Genomic DNA, 19,808 nt, shown 5'->3' on the forward strand with positions numbered 1-19,808 from the left:
CATATAGGGCTACTTTACAATCCGTAGCAACACGTAGCGCACGAGAAAGATACAGGGAGAAAAGGAGAGAGGAGAAACGTCTTTTAGGCAGGAAAAAGAGAGAGAGATGGAAAAGCGGGAAAAAAGAAAAATTGAGAAGTACAGGAGCCAGAATGAAGTCCGAAAATTCTACCAAAGAGTCGAGCATCAAACTGATGGCTTTGGTACAGGCACATCCTCCTGTTGACACCAGCAAGGTAATTTGGTAACTGATACTCGTAAAGATAGTGTACTCTGGATATGGAAAGAACATTTTTCAAAACTGTTAGTATCCAATAGCAGCGAAGACGACGAAGATACCACAGTCCCAATCCCAGAAGATGGTATTGAATGCATACCGCCCAGCCAAGATGAGGTAAAGACAGCAATAAATCGGCTGAAGAATAATAAGGCAGCAGGAGCCGATGGCTTACCAGATGAGCTGTTCAAAACCGGAGGCGACACGCTGTTAAGGTGTATGCATCAGCTAGTTAGCTCCATGTGGCAGGAAGAACGGGAGATAAGAATGTATGCTCCAACTATATGGGCGTAAGTATTCTCCCTATCGCCTACAAGATAGTGTCAGGGATATTGTGAGACTAAAGCCTATGGTCAACGAAATAATTGGACCATACCAATGCGGCTTTAGACCTTGCAAGTCTACCATTGACCAGATATTTACCCTGCGGCAAATCCTGGAGAAGATCCAAGAGATGCAGATCGACACCTACCACCATTTGGTCGATTTTAAAGGAGCCTTCGACAGCCCGATACGTTCAAAGTGATTCCAAGCCATGTCGGAATTTGGTATCCCCCAAAACTCATTCGGCTTTGTAAAATGACTAACTGACACAAGATCTTCAGTTAAAACAGGAAAGAACCTCTCCGAAGAGTTTCGTACCAAAAGAGGTTTCAGACAAGGTGATGGCATCTCGTGTGATCTTTTCAACATTCTGCTGGAAAAGGTTATACGAGGTTCGAAGGTGAAAAGAAGTGGCACAATATATACAAACAGCCATTTGTTACTTGCTTATGCCGATGACATTGACATCATAGGTCGATAGGTAAAGGAAGTAACTGATACCTTTGAAAAAGTCGAAAGGGAATCTGCTAAAGTGGGTCTGCCAGTAAACGGCGAGATGTATGGTTCAGAAGCCTGGGTACTTGCGCAAGTGTTTGCTGTGTTTTAGAAAAAATTCTTCGATAGATCGTATGAACCACGAGCTGTATCTGCTATATAACGACATCAGTATAGATAATAGGGTTATGACTTTTTGACATTTTTCCTCAAAAATGATTTCCTGTAGCACGGATGAATGAACTTTTGCCTAATTAACACTATGCTATCGTTTATTCCATTGAAATATAAAAAAAGTTCACGCACAAATCGATTTTAAAAAAATATTTTCTTGAAAAAATATATGAAATGAAAAAAAATTTTTTTTTTCAAAAAAATTTTTTTCTTGCACGAATGAGTAAATATAAGCCTACTAATAACTATAATAACGTTTATTTCATGCAAATATTAAAAAAGTCGCGAAAAAAGTCACTTTGAAAAAAATTAAATTTTTTGTTTTTTGTTAAAAAAATTATATTTTTGAATAAAAGCGTTTACGACATTTTTACGATTCTCAGAATTGAAGAAATATAGTGAGAAATAAGTTTTATGTCATTTTAATTATCTCATGTGGCTCTAAACTTTATTTTCAATCATATATCTGTTTTCAGTGATTTCAAGAAATTGTCCATAATTTTGATAAATTCAAATTTTAAAATGATTTTGTGCGTGAGGTTTTTTCACCGAATCACCTTATAATTAATATTTTATGTAATCTTGTGGCAAAACTCATCACGCTATGATACAGGGATATGAGGTTGTAAAAAAGTCATAACCCTAATAGATAAACGTATCGAGATGCAACGATTGCGTTGGCTAGGCCATATCATAAGAATGAGCGATGATGAACCGATAGAAATTCGTATAAATACGGGTCACATGGCGGTGCACGCAGAATTGGCAGGCCAAAGAATCGATGGCGCAAACAAGTGGATGAAGAGATGACAAGGCGCGGTATTCCCGAAAGCGAAGCATTAAACAGAGAGAGTTGGAGATCTTTTCTTAGTTCGGCTAAGTAAGTAGTAACTATGTAACATACAAAAGGAAACTAAAAACAAGTAAAGAAGTATCAGTCGGTTTTGCCGACAGATAAATACCCTCAGCCTGTGCAAATTGAAACACTTTTTTCACAAAAAACTCATGTATTTAGGGGGTTTCAAAATTTTGGTCGTATGAACCAACAAAAATGTTGATTAGGATTAAAGTTCAAAAATGTTGCTGAAAAGGTACTTAAAGGAATGGACCGACATAGACCATGGGTATGCCATAGGCGGTTTTTACACCCTTCGGGCTGTTTTCTCAAGATGTATGGACTTGCCCCTGAAACAACTTTTACCATCGTAATTGAGGCAGCAAATGTAAGTTGCTTCAACAAAAATCAAAGTGATTCAATAGCTGGTCTTAAAGTGAACTTATCCAAAATTGTGTGTGGGATGTACGGGATGGAGTGGACAAATATAGTCCATATTCGAACCTGATCTTTATCTGGTAGATATTATGAGAATGTGTAAAGTATGGACCAAATCGGTCACTCCCATCAATAGTTATCGTGCGCACAATTTTTCCGAATATTTTTGAACTTTTGTGGGGTAGGTACCTGAACGAGTGGACCGATATGGCTTGTCTACGAACTTAAACTAAGTTTGGAAACAATATTGCGAAGACCAAATTTTGGCCGGAATCCGCATTTCCGTTCGGGAATTATCTTGCGCTTGCACCCATAAACATGGTGTCATAGGGTTTGTTTTTCAACTTTCATGCTATTTTTTCAGGAAGTATGGACTTGCCCCTAAGGAAACTTATACCTTCGTATAGGGGACAGTGAATACAAGACGTTACAACAAAAACCAAGGCGATTCGAGAGCAGGTCCTAAACTGAAGTTTTCCGAAATTTTGTGTGGGAGGTACCCGAAGGAGTGGACCAATTGAGTCCATATTGGAACCTCATCTAAGTTTGGTAGAAATTACACGATGTGCAAAGTATGGACCAAATCGGTTATTCCCTACAAGAGTTATCGTGCGCACAAGTTTTGAGACAATTTTTGAACATTTGTGAGGGAAGTTCCTGAAGGAGTGGACCTATATATCTTCGAACTTAAATCGAATCTGGACAAAATATTTCGATACCCAAAATTTGAACCGAATCGATTGATCCGTTCGAGAGTTATCGTGCGCACCAGCCAGCCAGACAGACAGACAGACGGACGGACATTGCTAGATCTACTCAAAATTGTCTGAAACGGATATCGTACAAACATACTTGGGGTCTAAAACCATTATTTCTATGAGGAACATTTTTGGTCGTATCAAAGTGTAAATACCCTCTTTAGCCTAAAGGCTGAGGGTATAATAACCATTTTTTATGCAACATCAATGATTTTTGGTGCATAGATAATCATTCTAAATATGTTTCTGGTACTAAACTTGACCGTTGCGAGAAGAAGATATGACCGATTTAATTTTAATATTTAGAAAAAATTCTAAAAAAATCGCGGCTTAATATAATGGTCTGTTATAAGTCAGTGCCGTTAACTGAATTTATACCCTTTGCGATGATGTCAAAATACTACTGAAACATCTCAATGAATTCGCGAAAAATCAAATTTTTTACAAAATTGTACGTAAATGAAATTATAGTTTTGAAATATTAACGTTTATGCTTACAAAAAATATGTAAAAAAAGTACAATATCATTCAGACATTGTGAGAAATAAATTGAAGCCAATGTCGTCAAGGTCGGAGCTATAATATTCATGTTATATGCAAAAATGCGAAGAAGATTTGAGGAAAAAATAAAAATGTTATTATTCTATTTTTTTTGAAATGTTAGAGTTCTTTCTCGTTTTCGCAAAATTTCGTGCAATCATGAACATATTCCGTTGCAAACAATTTGTGCTTTATAGTTTATCTATTGGCGAAATTTTTTAGATCAGTATATTAAATCACAAGGACTTCCAATTGTGGCATAAACTCAAAATAAAGTTAAAGTAAATATTACAAACTTGAAACGCATACATGATGCACATCCGATCTTCCAACACAGGGAATCAATCCTTTTTATTAGATTTGCATTTTAGGGTGCAAAAAAGGAAAAGGTTAATTATTTCCACGAAGTACATTTACATTTTATGCTCCTCCGAATTTGAGGGGTATCATATCCGCCGATCTAATTGTCATTAAAACATTCGAAATCGGGAGTACTACAATCACATAATATGCGTTTAGACAAACCTAGTTGCTCGTCCAGATTACAGCAAACATTCAAAAATTACCTGGTTTTTATGCTTCAAAAATTCACGATTTTTTGAAGCGGTTACAGTGAAATGATAAAAAATTATATATTGGAAACTTAACGACTGAAGTATTTATTGGGTAATAAGCTGTTCATTGCGTTCTAAAACCAATAATTGGACAATAACAATATTTTATGATTATTGCTTGTTTAAATTAAAGATAAAGAAGTTTCAGGATCTTGGTGTATTATTGTTCGATGACAAATTGAACAGAAAAAGTAAGACGAAAGTAGTTAGATGTGTTTGTCTTGTCATGATAGGTTTTTGGCAAATTAAATAGGGTAAACGGGATCTATGTATCTTACAAGATGAAAGTACCTTAGGGATATGACTTTTTGCAACCTCATATCCCTGTTTCACATGTTGACGAGTTTTTGTATAAAATTAGGCAAATTCATTCTCTTCGGGATTATTTTAATCCCCCAACAAAGATTTAATACCAAAAAAAAAATCGATTGACAATTTCAAAAATCGGTAGGTACCGTACTATGGGTGCAATATCAAAACTTGGACCAATATAATTCACTTTCATTACCACACTACCTAGGATGTTTGTACTAAATTATAAAGCTCTATAGTAAATATTGCGAGCTATGTATATCCTGATTTCAATAGACAGAGGGACGGACAGATGGACATTGTTATACGTATACATAATAGGGTCTCTGGCGAATATTTTGATGTGTTACTAACGGAATAATAAATATATTTTGGGTATACTCGTAAGTCTTGCATCTTGGTTGCTTCGGACATTGCTCATTGGATATTCATCTTTTATGGGCCTTCAAATAATTGAGAGCTTTTGGGTACCCACAGAAAAATATATGTTGGAAATATGTTTGGATCCAAACAAATATATGTTTGGGACTTTTTGGAAACAAATATATGTTTGCAACATTTTGTAACATATTTTAATTTTATTTGTTTGGGTACAAACATATTTTTGTGGCGGAGAGTGGATTTTTGTCAACTAGCGCAACAAAAGAGCTCTCGCTTATTTTATAATAACGATTTGTGTGTATGGTGCAACAGAAGACGTAGAAGCGACGATGGGAGGTTGAAAAAGTTTGTTTTTGCTTTAGTGGGTGTATGCGGTCGAACACATGTGTTTTGTTCTGTGTTGTTGGTGTTGCAGTAAGAAAAAATAAAAATGTTATCAATTATTTTTGTTCTTTTGTGAGTGTGTTTTCTTAAAGTTATGGTGCTTCTTAGTAAAGTAAATGTCCACGCATTTTATATAATTGTCGAAATTCAACGACACATAGCAGTGGAAAAAGGTTTGGTTTGTTTCGCAAACACTTTCGTCGGAGTTATGTCAGGTTGCCAAAGAAAAACTTCTCACTGAAGTTTTTTCTTTGTTCACCTTTATACTTCGAGCTGACGATTGTTGTTTGGGTATAGAAAGTTTCTTGTTTAAGAATTTATTGAAAAATAACTTCGGTTGAGAATATCCACAAACAAGAAACAAGGGAACTGATGAGATCCAGTGGAGTGAATCAAAAATAGTCTTCCGTGCCTTACCCCTTGGCGAACAATGCCAAACTTTTTCCACTAATAAATTAGTTGTTTTAATATAAAAAAAAACAAAAAAAAAAACAAAATTATAATTGGAAATTTTATAATTGAATCAAAAAGGTGATTGAAAATATTTTATTGGACAAAGAAGAAATCGCATTTAATATTGGTATTTATACCCTCAGCATTAATGCTAACGAGGGTATATACACTTTCCTACGGGCAAAATGTGCCTCATCGAAATAATGGTTTTAGGTCCCAAGTATGTTTGGACGAAATATGTTTCAGACAATTTGGAGTCGATTTAGCAATGTCCGTCCGTCTGTCTGGCTGGTGCGCACGATAACTCTCGACCGGATGAACTGATTTGGTCCAAACTTTGGCCTTCGTAATCTTTTGTCCCAACTTAGTTTAAGTTCGAAGATGGGTTATATCGGTCCACTCCTTCCGGCCCCCCCCCCCCCAGGAAGTTCGAAAATGTTCGGAAAATTTGTGTGTACGATAACTCTTGAATAGAGTAACCGATTTGGTCCATACTTTGCACATCGTGAAATTTCTACCAAACTTCGATGAAGTTCCAATATGGACTCAATCGGTCCACGTCTTCGGGTACCTCTCATACAAAATTTCGGAAAAGTTGAGTTTAGGACCTGCTCTTGAATCATTTTGATTTTTGTTGTAACAACTTGTATTCACGACCCCCATACGGTGGTACAAGTTTCATCAGGGGCAAAACCATACTTTCTAAAAAAATAGCCTGAAAGTTTCAAAAAAACTCGTATGACATCTTGTGTAGTGGTTGGAGCGCAAGATAGCTCTCGGACAGATCTGCCGATTCGATCCAAAATTTGCCCTTCATAATATTTTGTCCAAACTTAGTTTAAGTTCGAATATAAGCCATATCTGTTCACTCCTTCAGGTACCTCCCCCATAAAAGTTCGATAACTCTTGAAGGGAAGCATCAATTTGGTCCATACTTTATTTGTCCATTCCTTCGGGTACCTCCCACATAAAATTTCAGATAAGTTCAGGTTAATACCTGCTCCTGACTAACTTTGATTTCTGTTGAAGCAACTTGCAATCGCTATCTCAATTACGACGGTAAACGTTTTTTCTGTGGCAAGTCCATACTTCTTGGGAAAACAGCCCGAAAGTTGTAAAAAACCCTATGCACCATATGTAGTAGGTGGAGAGCACAATAACTCTCGAACTGATAAACCGATTTCGTCCAAAATTTGGCCTTCATCATATGTTGTCCAAACTTAGTTTAACTTCAAAAATGGCCCATATCGGTCCTCTCCTTAAGATACCTCCCCCACAAAAGTTAAACATTTGTGTCCAAGTGCAGTTTAAGGTCTGCTCAGAGATCCTTTGGAAATTTATACCGATGAAATCGCATTTAATATTGGTAATTACATCAATACATTTTTCATATACATACATACATATGTATATTTGAAATATGGACGTACCTATTTATTACATTATATAATCATTTGATTCCAGATGCCGATTCCCCTCTGATGATGTCAACTTTGAGTAAAATTTGTTTTATTTCACAACTAAGGAGAAGCGTTCAACTACGTTTTATACGTTTATATATTTTTCTTTTTAAAAGTGTGACTATTTACAAATTATTTCAATCAGTTTTTCTTTTATTAACGTCTGTTATGTATTTCTTTGGAATTTTTTATATACCTATGTGTCTGTTGTTACCTTTGCTTTTTTTCTATGCCTTTCAATAAACCACCACCATTTATAAATGTGTGTATATGTTTGAGATAGCCAGTGAGCGCTTACCGAGAGCAAGTGAGCATACATTTCATTGTGTTTCACATTGAAATTTACGGTCCCTTGCTCTCAGAAAGCGCTCACTGGTACATGTGCTTGTGTTTTTTTTTTTTTTTTGTGGCTTTTGCACCCAAACAAATATTTGTTTGCACCCAAACATATAATTTGTTTGTACCCAAACATATATTTGTTTGCAGGACCCAAACATATGTTATGTTTGGGATTGATTGCAAACATATATATGTTTGCTGTAAAATATGGTTGGGACATATGTTGGAGAGACGTTTTTTTCCTCCGTGTAGCGTAAATCTATCTTAAAATCCGCTTTTAGGGTAAACGCTCTGTACTGAAGTATGTAAGAAATATTTTTAATTTTTTAACAGGTTTCTTATAGAAGATGCACGCATTTTTGCCTTTGCATTATCCATTTTCATCAACAAAGCTAAGCTGCAGCCCCCATTTTCAATCATTCAATTGAAAACCAGTCTCAATAGAATAATTTCACAAATCTTCTCTCTTGCCATAGACGTTGTTATAGATTTTGCATAGTTCATGCATACATAGATACGTGTGTATTTTCAATATTTGGTAATTTATTTTATGACAAATGTTTCCTGTTTTAACCCTTCCCCCGGGATGAAAAAAGGCGAGAGACCAGAGTCGCACACACACACAATACTTCCTTCCATATGGCAAAAATAACTACAAACCACAATCTGAATCTGCTCGAAACATTGCGGAAACGTGAGTTATGAGTGCGGGTGCAGTTTTGCAAGGCACAGTATTGAGAACATTCTTCGCTGATTTTGCACTCGAACAGCCCTTTTTATAATCACACGAATCATCTTGAAATCCTGGATAAACAATGATTTTCGAGCTGTTGTTCCTGCTGCTTGGCGGTGTTGTCATGGCAAACAAAAGAGTTGAGCGTAGAAATGAGCGTTCAGAGTTTTAAAGTCAAATAAAAACAATAAAACAAATAATAATTTACAAAAAAAGACAGAAAAGGTTGACTGCTTTACAGCCCGGGTGGCTGGCTGTATCATCACCTCTTCCACCCTCATCTAAAGCAAATAATCTGGCAGACTGACTGTGGCTTTGATTGTTGACGCTTATTACACAAGAGCATTCATTCATTGCTCTTGAATTGAAGGAAATTGTGTGACACACAACCACACCGAAAGGGAAACGGAAACTGTTTATAAGAATATGAATTGTTATAATTTGTGGTTTGAAAAGCAACAACAATAACAAAGGCGACGACGACGACAAAGAAACATTTTGCAGGTTGGCATTTTTGAAAATCATTCATTTATTGTTCTTTACATACCACAGAAGTTTGTTGTTGTTTTCAGTGGGATTGGGCTGGGTTGTAATATGAAAAGTTGAAGTGCTGCAATGTGATGGGGGATGGGGGACTTTTGCGGTTGTGTTGATTTGTTTACACGCTTGATTTACCAGATTTCTCTTTCGAATAATGAACTCCAACAAAAGCAAACGGAAACAAAATCAGCAGCAGCAGTAGCAGCACCAATAACAACATTAACAAAGTCACTCTTTGGAGGGTGGCATTTGCTCCCCAAATACTTTGAACTGAATCCTGTTATGCTTTTGATTGGTTCTGGTGTAAGGATTAAAATTAATGAAATTAAATGTTATATTTACTTAACAATTGTTTATGTTGCTGTTGTTTGATTAAAAGTGTGGTTTGCTGTTTTTTTTCCTAGCATCCGTGTACAAAAGGGTTAATTGTGGTCCACAAATCTAAGTTCATTTGCCTATGCAAGCACGATTATAAGGATAACAAATCTTAACATTTGTTGTAAATCCATTTATTTAATTTACTTTTAAATCAGGGAAGGGTATTGCATTTTTGATCTTGTTGCAATAAATGATCGAAATTACACTGTGAACCGAAATTTTGGGGGGTGGAAAATTCCTATTGGAGATGAAAGCCCTTGGTGAGTATATACAGAACCCCGAAGGACAGATTCGCCGTGAGTCGAACTTTCGCGATATGGCGTGATGAAGTTTTTGCTAGAGACCCTGTAAGCCATCAGGAATTAGCGTTATATCTTTGTTCACTGTTGCTTTAGCTTATTTTTGAGATGACATGTCTTCACTTAAATCGAATGAGGATTTTTTTCGTAGAACACTTCGACCTTCTAACTCGCTTCCTTCAATGTCCTTTTCGCCCTTTATTTTAAGAGCCGCTATAAAAGTACCACAAGATGACGTTTTTCAGCTTCGAAATGTTCTGCAAAAATGTCGGCCAGAAAATGTTAGGTACGGCTCCCATTGACAACAAATCGATTTTGTCGAGTTTTCGTGGTCGTTTAGTGCATTAACCCCGTTTTTGTTCAGAAAAATAATATATTTTGTTTTTTGTATATTCGTTACAGAACATACAAAAACACAAAACACAGTTTTTTTCTGAGCAAACAGGGGTAAATGCACAAAACGACCACGAAAACTCGACAAAATCGATTTGTTGCCAATGAGAGCCGTACCTATAATTTTCTGGCCGACATTTTTGCAGAACATTTCGAAGCTGAAAAACGTCATCTTGTGGTACTTTTATAGCGGCTCTTAAAATAAAGGACGAAAAGGACATTGAAGGAAGCGAGTTAGAAGGTCGAAGTGTTCTACGAAAATAATCCTCATTCGATTTAAGTGAAGACATGTCATCTCAAAAATAAGCTAAAGCAACAGTGAACAAAGATATAACGCTAATTCCTGATGGCTTACAGGGTCTTTAGCAAAAACTTCATCACGCCATATCGCGAAAGTTCGACTCACGGCGAATCTGTCCTTCGGGGTTCTGTATATACTCACCAAGGGCTTTCATCTCCAATAGGAATTTTCCACCCCCCACACTTTGAGCTCCATTTTGTTGCACAGTGTTATCAGTCGATAGCATGTCAGTATTGCATGTAAATCATCGGTGGTTAGTTAAACAAGCGTAAGTAAGTGTACATTTTCTCATATAACCTCTCTGTGGTGAAGCATTATATTTGACACTTGATCCTGGTCGATAATAGGAATCAAGCAAAAAAGGCATACAATTCGTCAAAAATAAAGTTTTTATACCATCAACAGTATTTTTACAACATTACTTAACTCTTTACCCCACGGTGTGCACGAACTACTTTTTTATTTTTTTACTTTTAAATTTATTCAATGAAAATTTTTTAATTTAAATTGGTGTGTTTTCAAGATTAGAAAACTAAATTGAATGTTATCATAAAGGTTGATTTGCAATTTACATCAGTAGTAGGATTCTCAAATTAATTTTTTGAGTTACCGGCAAAAATCGGTAACTTTAAAACGCAATATTATGAATGAAACATTCAAATAAAAGTTGACAACACTGTTGCTATCGGTATAACTTTACAACTACATTTTATTGGTCGTAAACTTTCCGAATACTTACTTACTTAGCTGGCCCATTACCGAACATTTGTTCGATAGACCGAACTAAGAAAAGATCTCCAATTCCCTCTGTTTTTCGCTTCGCTTTCTAGAATACCGCGCCTTGTCATCTCTTCATCCACTTGTTTGCGCCACCTATTCTTTGGCCAGCCAATTCTGCGTGCACCGCCATGTGACCCGTATTTATACGCTTTTTTAGCGGGTTCATTATCTCTCATTCTTAGTATATGGCCAAGCCAACCCTATCGTTGCATCTCGATACGTTTAACTATATTGATGTCGTTGTATAGCAGATACAGCTCGTGGTTCATACGACGTCGATATTCACCGTCAACGCAGATCGGTATGTAGATTATTCAAAGAATTTTCCTCTCAAACACACCAAGCACTGCCTTATCTGCTTGCGCAAGTACCCATGCTTCGGAGCCATACATTAGCATGGGTAGTATCAGCGTTTTGTATAGTGTTATTTTTGTTTCACGAGATGTGGCTTTGTTTTTAAAGTGCTTACTTAAGCCAAAGTAGCATCTTTTGCCCAATACAATTCTTCTTTTTTTTCGTTTGTTTTATTTACGGCGGCGCCGAGGTATACGAAGTATTTTACTACCTCAAAATTATAGGAACCAACTTCAACAGTTGGTCCGATATCAATGGACGCATTGCGCGTCGACACAATCATCTTGGTCTTCTCGCCGTTTACCGCCAGACCCACTTTAGCAGATTCTCCTTCGACCTTCATAAAGGTATCGGTTACTTCTTTTACTGATCGTCCCATGATATCTATATCATCAGCTATTGGTGTAGATTGTGCCACTTTTTTTGATTTTTGCCTCTCGTATAATCTTTTTTAGGAGGATGTTGAAAAGATCACACTAAAGGATGTCTCTTTGCCTGAAACCTCTTTTGGTACAAACTCTTCAGAGAGGTTCTTTCCTATTTTAACTGAAGATCTTGTGTCAGTTAGAGTAATTTTACAAAGCCGAATGAGCTTTGCGGGGATACCAAATTAAGACATGGCTTGGAATATTTTGAACGCAGCGGGCTGTCGAAGGCTGCTTTATAATCGACAAAAAGGGGGTATGTGTCGATCTGCATCTCTTGTGTCTTCTCAAGGATTTGCCGCAGGGTAAATATCTGGTCAATGGTGGACTTGTCAGGTCTAAAGCCACATTGGTATGGTCCGATTATTTCGTTGACCATTGGCTTTAGTCGTTCGCACAATATCCCTGACACTATCTTATAGGCAATTAGGAGAAGACTTATGCCCCTATAGTTGGAGCATACGGTCTCAGGTCCCAATCGTCGGGTAGGCGTTCTTCTTGCCAGATGGTGCTAACTAGCTGATGCATACACCTTATCAGCGCATCGCCTCCGGTTTTAACCAGCTCGACTGATAAGCCATCGTAAAATATATCTTTGGTCTGTTCGTCCTTTTCTTCAGTGGGAGAATGAGCGCAAACATAGCTGATGTTGAAGGATTTAGCTTTTATTCGAATTGCAGCAAGTCTTTCATTCACTGGGGTGAAGCTGGATAACAGATGTTTTAGTCTCCGACTAACTACAAATCCGCAACCAAACTCATGCTTTACGACATGGCAGCTATAATACAGTGCGTCACCTTTAGGTGTTGTTGTGACGTCCAATCCATCGTATTTCTTGTATGGCAGTAATATCGGCCTTGTACGTTTCAAGTACGTCTGCCAATGCGAAGACTGCACCTTCTGTATAAAGAGTGCGAACACTCCAGGTATAGATTCGCATATCATGGTCCTTAAAACGTTTGCGGGGTTAGTTAACTTTAGAGGGGTTCGCTTTTCTTTTCTTTCGTTTTTTCATAGTATGCTGTTTTTTTTAGGGGAGGGTCACTAACCCGACGCCCAAACCCAAGTTTTTAACGTTCTATTGCATGTATTACCCTGAAATAGTTTTGCATGGGTAAAAAATACGATGTTTGGCCTGGTAATTGAACGCAGGCATTCAGTCTTCATGGCGGGCTTGCCAACCATTATACTTAGAACACAAACAATAAGCCTTAGCCGTATTCCTGCAAATGATGTAATGTGTTACTACTGAAAACAATTATGCCTCTTCCATCTACCGTATCAGGTCATGCCAAATATTTAGGCGTAATCCTTCAAAGATTACCATTTAACGAAACGTTTTGATATGGGTCATATTTAAGACTTGATCTGAGTTTGGGCAAAATATTACTGGTGGAAAATGTTGCACTAAATCGGTTGATCAGTTCGAGAGTTATAGATCGACAGGCAAACGGTCATGGCTAAATGGACCCTAAATTTCCTGAAACGGATTTTGTGGTCATTAAAAAACTACAACTATATATCTGTAATATTTCTAGGCACATTAAATTTTTGTTCAATCTTAAAATCGAAAAAAGAAACAAAAATGTCGCCATCAATTTTCCCTCTTTCCAGGTAGAATAAGCTAATCTGGACCCCCTCCAAAATGAAATAAAGTCCATAATAATTTCCTTTTGCAGATTTTGTTCTATTTTTTTTGTACCACACAATCGAAAGTGCCACATTGCTACAGTGGTCATTGGAAATGGCAAAAAAAATTCAAACCAAAATTTTTGTCTAAAATGTAGACATGCCAATGGTAATATTTTAAAAGAAATTGCAAGGAAAATATTTTCATTATATATATTTTTGGAAAATTGCTACGTAATTTGATTTTTTTATTTGAAGAGAATAGCAACACCATCACAATGCTGTAAGTAACGTATGCCATATGCCCTGGTAATATTTCTAGACGCTGTTTCAATACAACTACAACCACTGTACATGTGGTGTGTTGGAGTAACGGGTTATCGTTTCAAAACTTATTTGCATGTGTAAAATCATAAATAACTTTGGTTATAATAAACGTTGTCGTTGTGGCTTTGATAGAACAAAAATGAAAAACAAACCCACCGGAATGCTGAACAAAAAATAAAGAAAAATGATAACAAAAAAGAAAGAATATCCTTTCAGGATAATACTGCAAACTGAAGCAAATATAATAACAACATTTGTATTTTTCTTGTCTCCAAATTCGTTTTACATTTCGTTTCTATTTTTATTTCGTTTTTTCCACATTTTTATCCTCGGGCATATGATTTGTTGCAAAGCATATCTCGACGTCATTTTCTTCTTTTCCTTTTGAAATTTTATGCGAAACAATAAAATCGCACACAAATTCAATTGTGATTGGTGTTTTTTTTTTTTCTTTTATTTTTCATACCCACTTGATGGGTTTGTAATTGCCAGGGACATTGTTAGATATGACTACAACAACCTTCAGGGAGTTCCATATTCACATATTTATTGGCAAATATTATTTTTTAAATCAAAGGATTTCCTATAGCATTTCAATGGTGGAAGTGGCAATAAATTTTAATTTGAAATGACCTACTGTATGGTAAAAAAATTATTTTGTGGTTTTCAACACATTACGTTTTTGTTGAATAATGTCCTAAAGCATTGTAAAATAGGTTGTTATTGAATTTTCGAAATTGGTTTCTCAATTTGTCTGCGACAATATTTCGCGGCTTGTTAAAATCTTGCTTTAATGTTTAAAAAACTTCAATATATTATAGGCTCTTTGGTAATATGTGACTTTTTTACAGGCTTGCCATGGGATTTTGAATTCAGCTGGCGTAGATCTAGCTACAAGTAGTGATATATACAAGATTTATATTAATTTATTGATTCAGTGATTACTGGAATATTTCGGAAACATGAGATATACCGGTATCTGGTATCCTTTATTTTGCCTTTTGATTCTTAATTTCTATTTTACTTGTGATATTTGCCGTTGCTATTTCTTCAGAATATCTGAAAATCGCATATGTCTAACATTTGTAATAACGAACCCCAAAACCCCTTCCACTCAAAACAATGCATTACATATGACTTATCATACGAACAACCATATAAGCAATGATTTCTTACAAACCAGAAAATTAGAATCCTACACTTTCGGTATGATTTCCAGTAAATGAGCTTTTATTTTCCAGTTCACGCTTCGACAAAGTCATTACATACTGTTGAACCATAATTAATATAATTGACATATTTTGGGGAACGGTTTGTAATTGAAATGAAAATTTGAAAACAACATTCAACAGCAATACCTTCGGTGAAAATGAGAGAAGTAAAAACAAAATTGTATATCGCGAACAAGGCTCGTAACACTTCACTTTGATTGTCTGTCTGTCAGTTTGAGTTTAAGCACAAGCGGGCATCAAAACTACAGACTCGCTCACAAATTGCCAATGATCTACACAGACATGTGCTGAGACTCTAGACTCAGACAGTCTTAAACAGCGACTGAAACCTAGAACGACGTGCAGTCTAGTCGACAATTGTGATCATGCCAAAAAAATCACAAAACTAAAAACACACCTTGAAAACTGTCAAATTTTAGCACATTTCTCCCACCAACAAAGACAATGTAAAAATACAGAAAAAAAACCAAAAAACTCGGTGTAAAACAATTGACATCAGTGGAGTATTAAACCAGTGGATATCGTTAAAGGGGCCTTTAATATGTTTGATATAGAAAAGTAAACATAATTAAGAAATACCTAACAAATAAGGCAAGGCTATAGTGGACGGGGCCTACCATGTGATACCCTACACCACTACTGTCACGTGACAAATTGATCACGTACATAAAACCAACAACAGCGACGCCAACTACCACAACAACAATACAACCGGCCAACAGAGAGCAGCAAGGCCCCACTACCCAACAGCGTCACAACCTGTCAATCCATACACACTGTTGGGTTCGCTTGCATTTGTATGGTATGTGTGTGTTACAGTGCAATCTCAGGCAAGCGCCATCATAACAACTGCAGAGTAATTCTCAATTGCTCTGTGCGACTGTACACATTAATATTCCAGTTTCGTTGGGGAAAGACAGGCTTGCTACTGCAGGGAGCCGGCCATGCGGGCTTGAGTACAGTTGTGTGTTCGTGGTCCGCCAACCCACACGGGAGTGTAGAGAGGTTGGGAAGTATTTTTGAGAGCTACTCCTTTGCGCGGTGATAATACATTCACTCCACCTCCGGGTGTTGTTCCACTCCACCTTCGGGTGTTGTTCCACTCTACCTTCGGGCGTTGTTCCACTCCACCTTCGGGTGTTGTTCCACTCTACCTTCGGGCGTTGTTCCACTCCACCTCCGGGCGTTGTTCCACTCCACCTCCGGGTGTTGTTCCACTCCATCTACAGCACGAATCACCGAGTGGCCGAACCCTGAACACCGAATCACCGAGTGGCCGACCCTCTACAACACGAATCACCTAGTGACCGAACCGCGAACACCAAATCACCGAGTGGGCGACCACATACGAACCCCGAGTGGCCGAACATCTACAACACGAATCACCGAGTTCCCGATTATCTTCAAATCACCTACTACAGAACAACGAATCATCGAGTTGCCGATTATCTTCAAATCGCCTACAACCGAACAGCGAATCACCGAGTTCCCGATTATCTGCAGATCGCCTACTACCGAACGCGAATCGTCGAGTTCCCGATCATCATCAAACCAATCGCTGAAGCCAAGTTGCCGATCCCCCAGCCAATTATCCTTCTTATCGTATTTAAACATCAGTAAATTATAAATTAGTTTTACATCAATAAATATCTGATTTAACCCCCCAGGAAAGGGAGATTAACGAACAAAAACAAAAACATTGTTCCACAACATGCCATACGGGACAAGGGAGACTTCTCTCATACCAATGATTGCACCCCGATTCATATTTAGCTCAGTGATATGGGACCTACTGTTTATCGCCGAGTCCGAACGCCGTGTATTAAGACACCACTTGTGGAGAAGTTTTTCAAGGCTGAAATACTCAGAAAATGTCGCCAACATTACTGAGGGGTATTTTGCCACCGTTGAAAAATGTTTGATGTTGCCTGGCCGGGGAATCGAACTCCCGACCTTCTGCGAGCAAGGCGGACGTGCATACCATTGCACACGGTGGCAAAGGGAGATTACTCGTCTTATAATTCCGTAAGGTTTAGTGGGTCCTTATGGCGACCCTGGACACGACTAAGTCTACCCCAGCCTACGATAAAACCACGTTACACTACCCCTGGAAATTAGCTTTCCGCAAATCAAAATTTCTTTACGAATTACTAAAAATAACTTTGTGAATTCTGGCACCGTATCACACCAAGCTTAAATAATAATATAATAATTGTTTCACAAACATCCCAGAAGGGACAAGGGAGACTTCTGCGTGTCCTAAGACATCACTTGCAGATAAGTTTTACATGGCTGAAATACACAGAAAATTACGCCCACTTTACTGAAAGGTATATGTCACCGTTGAAAATTTGACGTTGCCTGGTTGGGGAATCGTTTTCAATAAAAGTGGCAAAGCGACCCATGCTATAATTTAATATAAAAATCCAATTGAACAATTAATACGCTAGGGCACCATGTAATTTGCAATAATGCAAAAGCTGGGAATGGGAAAATGTTGTTCTCTACACGAAACCCATTATATATTAGGCAGTAGGACCGTTATCTAGCAGACACGTTATTGCAATTTGCATCAGGGGGAAGGGTCAGTAGTACTTTTTCCATATGTATGTTGGCTACTTTGCCGGTACATGATGGCTATATTAGGCTGTGACTCTGTTATCTTATCATGTACACAGAAAAAAAAATTGTAGTAATTTGATAAAGAAATTGAAAGATTCAACCAAAAATTTATCGATTTTGCGGCAATAAAAAAATTTGTCATATTGACAAAATTCGATAAAATTTTGTGATCACAAAGTAAAAATACATGTTTATAAAATAAAATTGTAATATTGATTAAACTATTTATCGATTTTTTTATTTTGAACTGATAAAACATTTCACATATTGACAAAAATATTTATCAAAATATCCCACATTTTGCTTGATAAAAACAAAATATTTTCTTGATTAAAAAAAATTGTTGAATGCATTTTTTTCCAATCAATAAAAAAATATTCATATTTACAATTATTTTGTCGTTTTTTTGTTAAATACAAACCCAAACCCCACAAAAAAGATACATACACACATTTATAAATGGTGGTGGTTATTTATTTATTATTTGAAATGCCAAGAACAAAAGCAACACCAGACGCATAGGTACATAAAAAATAATAGATGAAAGAAAGAAAAACGGAATGGAATAATTAATAACAGAAGTACATAATTATTTAGTGCCACACATTAATTTTAATATAAGAAAACAAATAAATCACTTCTAAATATAAAATACAGGGAACATCATTAAACGTTGTGAAATAAAACACATTCTTCTGCCACATTGAAAATCATCAGCGGAAAATGGGTATCTGTAATGTGAGAAATAGTACATCCATATATATTTCAAATATATAAAATGGGTCTCATGCATAAAACGTGAGCTTGAGCTCGGACTCGATTTTTTGAGTAGAAGGTGCTTGTCGTATGCATAATAAAATTTGATGTATTTGCTTTTACTCACTGCTCACGTTTGATCTCTTCTTGCTCAGTTTGAACTTAGAAGTTGAAGTTAGATGAGATTGTTCTAATTTTCATATGCATAAAAACAAGGTTTTGCTTACTTTTATGAGCTCTTGCTTAAATTTTGTGGAGCATGACTTTTAGTTGACTCGCGTACACTAAAAAGGAATCATGGCTGAATATTTTGTACCACAAATAAATAAAAAATGTTATCAACAGCGTAAGACAAATTTAGCAAGTGAGGATAAAAAATTATACAGGTTTATAATCTTAATTATAATTTTTTATATAATTAATAATAAAATGATAAATACATAGATTTGATGGTAGTAGCATTTGCTGGTTAGCGAATTATTTTTTTGAGGAGTCAGAAGAAAGACGTGGTGGTACCCTCAGCAACATTGATAAAATTCGACTCTATTTAGGATTCTGTGCAGATCCTGGGTTCCAAAATGGTATAGCCACAGATATTGGAGTCCATCAATCAAGTGTGTCGCGAACAATTGTGGAAGTTGCAAATCTTATATCGGCCAAAGCAAGCGAATGGATAAAATTCCAGAAAGATGCAGATCAAATAAAAGATTGTCAAAGGAAATGGCAGGCAAATTATTGCTTTCCATTTGCAATTGGAGTTATTGATTGTACTCACATAAAAATTAAAAAACCCACAAATCAAAGCGATGATTACATTTGCAGAAAAGGCTTTCACTCTATAAATGTGCAGGCAACTTGTGATGGAAATGAACTTTTTACAAGCGTCGACATATCGTGGCCTGGTTCAGTACATGACTCACGCATCTTACGAAATAGCGAGGTATGCAGAATAATGCAAAATGCAACGAACGATGCATTACTTCTGGGAGATGAGGGTTATGGAATATGCCCATGGCTAATGACACCATTCCGAAACCCATTCATTTCTTCATTTCTTTGACACATGTTTCTATTGTTTCTTTTTTCTTATTTTTAATGCTTGGTAACTGACTTTTTTCAAGTAAATATTTACTTTCTTTAATTTTTTGTACTAAAAATTTAGATATATCATCAGTTTCTATTTTATTATTATTTGCTTCTACTTCACTTCCACTTGACGACATGTTTGCACTTCAATAACAATTAGACGTTTGAT

Source organism: Musca autumnalis, unplaced genomic scaffold (assembly GCF_047663935.1).
Source record: "Musca autumnalis isolate F117 unplaced genomic scaffold, ASM4766393v1 scaffold_4, whole genome shotgun sequence".
NCBI lineage: Eukaryota > Metazoa > Arthropoda > Insecta > Diptera > Muscidae > Musca > Musca autumnalis.